This window comes from Carlito syrichta, unplaced genomic scaffold (genome assembly GCF_000164805.1).
Source record: "Carlito syrichta isolate Samal-C Ts95f unplaced genomic scaffold, Tarsius_syrichta-2.0.1 Scaffold273383, whole genome shotgun sequence".
Lineage (NCBI taxonomy): Eukaryota > Metazoa > Chordata > Mammalia > Primates > Tarsiidae > Carlito > Carlito syrichta.
Genome location: NW_007217479.1, coordinates 249,182 through 254,552, shown reverse-complemented (window position 1 = coordinate 254,552; position 5,371 = coordinate 249,182).

Sequence of the window (5,371 nt, the reverse complement as noted above, 5' to 3'; positions counted from 1 at the left end):
AATGTCTGTCTGTCTACCTATCTACCTATTTATATTTTTCCCAATGACCCAGTTGTTCAGACTTTGACATTACACCACTACTGAGACGTTTATTCCCTGTAAGTTGATATAACACACATCAAATCATCTCTGGAAAACAGAACTGACTTCCTATGGGTGCAGAGGGTCTCCTGGGAGCACATGAAGAACAGATTTCTTTTTTTTTTTTTTATGGGGTTAGGAGAGTGCATATGCAGTCCTCTACTACCACAAATTATGCAGTCAAGTTTTCCACATTTGGGGAAATCGCAGGGGTCAGAACATCTGGAGTTCAATAGATAAACCTTGCCCTGGGAAAACTACCTTTGTGATCATGGTATGTCCCCTGTCAGGGAAGTATAAGAACAGGTTTCTAAATATACAATTAAATGAGTGGTAGTTTGCTTCTTTATAAAGCACAATGCTCTTTATTCAAGGAGCCCAAGATTTTAGCAATAGCGGCTCCTCCCGATAGCTTCTCAGGGTGGCTTTGCCCCCACCTCTTCCTAGTGACTAGCTCTGGGAGCCAAAGGTATGGGTTTGTTATCCCCCAAATTCTTCCTTACTCACTTAAGCCAGTCACAGCAGCCTTCTCCCTGGTCTTCAAGTGCACCAAGCATGTTCTTATCTCTGAGCTTTGCACCTGCTGCTTCCTCTGCCAGGAACAGCACATGGATGCTTCTTTATTCAAATGTCCCTTCCCTGATTATCCCATCTAAAAAACCACCTCCTCTTCCTTCTCTATTCTACCTTGTTTTATTTTCCTTAATAGTACCTATCACTGCCTGTGTATTATCTAACTCATCTACTACTATATAAGTTCCAAAGGGCACAGATTTTGTCTGTCTTTTTCACCTCAGAGTCTTGAACAGTTCTTAGCACAGAGTAGGTTCTTAATAGATTTGGTTGAAAGAATAAACGAGTGTGCTTGGCTCAGAGTCTTCTCTTGTCTAAGAGATTCTGTGTCACCTCCAGCTTGTACGTCTAACCATGGGCCAGAATCTAATCGAGGTGTGTGAGGCTGACCCGATGCAAATGACCTCCTTGTTCAGAGCAGGAAGCACATGGCTGTGCTGGGTTGTGGACACTGTCTCTCTGGAGATGGTGCCCTGCTTTGCTGAGGGCTTACCACAGGTAAAACCCCCGTGAGACTTTGGTGCTGGCGTGCCATCCAATTGTGGCCTTTTGTGGTTGCGTGTGTGTTGACAAACGCGTCCTGTGTCTATAACCGTCTGTCCTTGTTTAACTTTCTGGAAGATGGACGTCTCGTGGCTTTCCTTTTGAATTCTACTTCTTTGACTTAGAGGGGATGAAGGATCAGAAACAACAAAAGCCGTTTAGAATGTAGTCTTCCTAATTGTTTTGACCCAGTAAATAGATAAATAAAAAAGGAGGAGTAGGAGAAAAGAAAGAAAAAGGGAGCCTGGGCTGAGCTCTCCAGCTGTGGGTCCCTGATGGGCCCAGCTGACATGAGCCCAATTATAGCAGGGCTGGTGCACCTGTGAGGAGTTAATGAGAAAAATTCAGAAGTGGCTGCTCCCACAAGGGCTCTGATTAGGACCCCACAGCGGCAGCGCCGCCCCCCTCTTCTGGCAAGTTCTAATGATGGGATTAATCTCAGCAGGTTGTATTTGGGGACACTCCACCTCTTGCTTAGTAGTAAGGAGGGAGTATAGGTGGCCTTCCCACTCAGTTGCCTTAGGGCTTTTAGATCCTGAACCTGTTTCTGAATGTAATACTCAAAGGGCATAGATAAAAATATAGGCGTGGGCAGGTTTTTTTTTCTTTTTCCAAGTAGGTCCCATTCAAAAAGAAGTCAGCATGAATCTACTGGAGAATTGGGGGATGCTATTGATCATGAAACTCAGTTCCTTCACTTCTCAGATGGGGAGACTGGGATCCACCGAGGGCCTCAGAAGGGACACTCTTGGGTCAGATCACCCAAGGAAGTAGACCTCTGGGCAGGACAAAGCCACTTGTCTAAAGGTCAGTGTGGTGTGCTTTTGTGGTTGTGCGATTCTGAGTGTGCTCTGGAGTCGAATTCTGACTCTCCTTTCTACCGATTGTGTGGGTTTAGGCAGACCTCCCAAAACTTTCTGTCTTCCCTGTGACCTTATTTGTAAAATGAGAACAAGGTTTGTTCCTGCCTGTCAGGCTTGTTACATGCATTCATGCACATGATGTGCTTAGAGAAAGGTCTGGGCCAAGGCAGTCTTAAGCAAGTGTTAGAGTTTATGATTATTATGGTATGCCTTTCCAGCTCCCCTTCCATGGTCTCATTTCTAGGGACTGTCTGACCTGTGAGGTCAGACTCAGACTCAGACTGCAGAGGTGGTGGATGACTGATCTGATGCCATTCACTTTAGTCCCATAGCATCATGCTGAGGATCTGTTCATACCAGGTGCTCTGCTAGGCACTAGTTGGGCCAATATACAAGTGACAGTGTGAAATAGGCCCATTCTTAAACAGCCATCAGAAAGAGCCCATGTTGAGGGTTAGAGAACACGACTTCTAGAGACAGGTCTCTCTTGTGCAGCCACCTGGCCTCAGCAAGCTGCTTCGCCTCCGTGAACTTCCAGGACCTTCTGGGATCAGATGGAAAGGATGATCCCCACCCTGCCTTTCTCAGGATTCTAACAAGGATCAAGTGACAGAAGTCACACAGTGAGATGCTTCTGCCAAGGTGGTGTAGTAGTGGGAACGAAATGGCCGTTCACCTGAAGGACCTCCGATTACACTTACCCAGGTGTAGACTAGATGTTCCTAATGCTGATAGCAGGCAACAGAAGAACTCTGGGGAGACCTGCTGAACACCCAAGTGGTGGAGCCAAAGTCAGGAGATCCTGGGCTGCAATCCCAGCTCCACCTCCTACTACCAAGGTAACCTTGTACAGGTTATTTAACATCACCCAGAAACTCAGAATCATAATAGCGACCTCAAAGGATGGTAGTAAAAAAATAGATGAAACAGTCTATGTGAAGTGCTCACCACAGGGCCTGGTGTATCATGTTTCCTATAAGGACTGGCTGTGCTTCAGTGAGGCCAGCTCATTCCAGGATCAGTCCTTGTAGAGCTCCCAAGAGGATCCTGTTCACAGAACCTGTCACACAGACAACTGATACATAGATGAGAATTTTAGTTTCTCCTTTTACTGGGTGTAACATGGAAGCTCATGTCTAGCCTGTCATTTCCCTGTAGACAAGCTCCCCCGGGGAGCCCAACTAGAACCAGCTTCTCACCTGGTAAGCAGAGTCTCTGAGCAAAAGGACTAGTTAGGTGAGAGTTTATGTCAAAGGCATCATGTCCTGTTGACCTGATTCATCATCCTTCTCCATATGACACCCGCACCATGGGCTGGATAGAGCCCCCTTCTCCTGCTGTATAACTAATGTCAATTCCCAGTGCTCTGTCTTCCCTTTTCTATGTTGCTTCCAGTTGAGATACCACCATTTTTTCTTTGTATGGATTCAGGTCCTTGATTTCACTTCCTCCTAGCCTGGTTAGAGTCCTGCTTCTGGCCTATGACATCTTCTGGCTTTGGGGACAGCCCCTATCTACCCGATATCACTCCTTGTGTATTAATGCTGCTGGTTTAGCTGTGTTCAGCCTGCATATGATTTGTTTGCCTCTCTACAGGGCTCCTAACTTTGTGGACACATATGCCATGGTCTTGGGACTTCTGAATCTATGCACTGGTCTGGCAGCTATAAGGACAGGGCAGTACATCTGCCTGCTGAAATCACTTACAGCTTTCGAGATCTAGTCTGAACTTGCAAAACTCATCCTGAACATCACAACCCATTTGTGCATAAAGTCTCCAGCTAAATGAGCCCTCTACCTCTTCTTACACTCTAGCATGTGTATCTGTACACTTCCTTAGTTTTCTTTGACTTTATGTCTTTTTTTCCTGTAATTCCTTTGTTCATTCCCACCCTGTATGGCTGAACATTCTTTGAGGAGAAAGATTTGGTCTTAATTCCCTTTCCTTTTCCATGCTGTGCACATGGGACCCTTTAAGGAGGTAGTGTCACTGAGCAGCTGTTGCATCAAGTAGTCATTCTGTAAACATAGGTACTACTTCTGTATTTATAATTCCTCATTTCTAATGTCTCTCCAGGTTGCATGGATCTTACACAAAGAAAGGATTTTTGCTGTCATCAGCAAACACTGATTTCAAGCATCATTTGAATAAGCCGCTGGACAAAAGGCCAGCACGTCTTGAGTTGCTTTAAACATGCAACGATTCTTACTCTGTAGATCCCTGGAAACTCACACCATGGTTGTTTGTAAGTTAATGTCGCTAAGGTCATTCCTTACACATTGATCATTCAAATCAAAGTTTCGTGTGGTTTTTTTCTCAGCACTAGGAAGGCCAAACATGAATTTCTCAAACCTGTCCAAACAATCTCTATTTAGGAAAAAAAAGATAGGGGTTGGATCTTTTGTTCAAACAATGTGACTAGCTAACACACATTTTATAGTCCCTGAAGGATTGTTGAAAAGAAGTTTCTGTCTTATCACTAAAGTTGCATTCTTGAACCTATGAAATAAACTAGTTAGTTAGCATGTCTTTATATTCCTTTCATGCCTTTAGAGATACCTATTTCCAGACATGTTTTCAGAGTGCATTTGGGAAGCTGTGATTAAAGGATATTTTCTGGTATGGTATGGAGGTTGAGTCTCTTGACAATGACTTGGAAAAAAAGAATAAAATCTATTTTACATCAGCTGAATGTCTCTAATTGGGTCTTGAAGGCCAAACAATTCCCTTCAATACGACTGGGGCTTTGGGTAGCCCCAAACCAATTAACTCAAATTATATAATTTTCCTCCCCCACCACCCCCCAAAGCTTGACTTGCTTATTTAGTAGAGAGGAGGATTAGTGCAAGCAATAAGGAACCATTCTCTGACTGCCTGGCACAATATGTGAACTTCGTCCTGGGCCAGCCAGAAGCATCCTAGCTGGGAAGAAAGGAAAAAGGGAAGCTGAAGTCAAGTTGTCTCCTTGGTATAACTCTCCTCTTTCTTCAGTACAATGGACTCCAGTATAAATATATGACTGGATTACCAGGCAGTAGGAAGCTTTTAAATGGAAACAAGAGTCTTCAGCCCTTCTAAACCTCTGAAAATGTATAGGAGCTAATTAAGGCAACAAAGTCATGAAGTGATCAGGGAAGACCAGAGAAATGTGGACAGTTAGGCAAGAATCTGAACAGGTATGTGTGTGTGTGTGTATCTGTGTGTATAAAGGAGCAAATAGCTGTACTATGAGCAGATTTTATTTTTCTTCTCTTCTCTTTTTTTTTTTTTGAGTTGGAGTCTCACTCTGTCGCCCAGACTGGAGTGCAGT